Consider the following 1233-nt stretch of genomic DNA (forward strand, 5'->3'; position numbering starts at 1 on the left):
GAATCTCCATCATCAGATCAAGTACCACCTCCAAGAAGTTTTCTCTGACCTGTTTTTCAATCCCATCTACTTTTCTTTCATTTCACATCCTACAGTTGATTTGCTATCTGCTTGTGTTAGCGGCTGTTCATTGCCTGCCTTCCTAGACCCTGTAGCTGAATGGAAATACCCAATACTGTACTAATGTCAGTCCTTCCTAATTAATTATACAAAATTTAAGGCAATTCCAATCAGAATCCTAATAGGAGTTATTCTGGAACTGCAGAAGCTGTTTCTAAAATTCACAAGAAAACAGAATATGGAAGAACTACCAAGAAATTTTTTAACTAAGACTAATGAAGAAGGCATGGCCTACAGCAGATATTAAAATACAGAACAAGGCTACTGCAATTAAATCAGTATGATATTGGCAAAGGAATACAAAAAAGCAGGGTAAAACAGTTGAAAGTTAGAAAAAATCCAAATATAATAGGAATTTCCTATGTGATAGAAGTGGCATTTCAAATAAGTGGGAGAAGAATGGATTATTCAACAAATGATTTTGGGACAACTGATCCAACTGGAAATAAGATTAACTCTCCAACTCGCTGCTTCCAAACTTAATTGTTAAAGCTCAGATAAATGCCCCCCCCCCAAAAAAAACAAAACAAAAAAACAAACAAAAAAAACCCCAGAAAACCTATTCAAGCATTAGGGAAAAAAAAACATAGACTGTTTTTATAATCTTGGATAAAAGGAAATGTCCCAAATAAAACACAAAACCCCAAAACTATATGCAGACAACCAACACGAAAACTACAGTTTCAAGAAACAATTCGTGTCTACGGCCACGCCATCCTGAACGTGCTCGATCTCATCTGATCTCAGAAGCTAAGCAGGGTCGGGCCTGGTTAGGACTTGGATGGGAGACCACCTAGGAAGACCAGGTGCTGTACGTGTTTAAAAAAAAAGAAAAGAAACAATTTGCATAGGATCTACCAACATTCATGAATGTGTTTGATTTCCAGTGCCCTCAGGGTGGTCAAGACCCACCCGAAAAAAGTCTACATGAAAATCTGAAAGGCTGATAACACTAAGACTGACAACTCTAAGAGCTGGCAAAAGATGTGAAGCAACTGAAACTGACACACAGATAGGGATAGCGTAAATTGGTACAAACACTTAAAAACTATTTGGCTAACATATCTATAAAAACTAAACATAAACATCTATATGCTTAGATTCAGCAATTTC

General features: G+C 36.8%; 1 protein-coding gene and 1 pseudogene across 1 annotated transcript in view; one reads left to right on the forward strand and one right to left on the reverse strand.

Moving 5' to 3' along the window:
• The window catches only part of DZIP1 (DAZ interacting zinc finger protein 1), a 51537-nt gene that overhangs the window by 20295 nt on the left and 30009 nt on the right, over positions 1–1233 (reverse strand). The window lies entirely within an intron of this gene.
• Positions 820–938, forward strand: LOC111736728 (annotated as a pseudogene).

This window comes from Pteropus vampyrus, unplaced genomic scaffold (assembly GCF_000151845.1).
Source record: "Pteropus vampyrus isolate Shadow unplaced genomic scaffold, Pvam_2.0 Scaffold21, whole genome shotgun sequence".
Classification (NCBI taxonomy): Eukaryota; Metazoa; Chordata; class Mammalia; order Chiroptera; family Pteropodidae; genus Pteropus; species Pteropus vampyrus.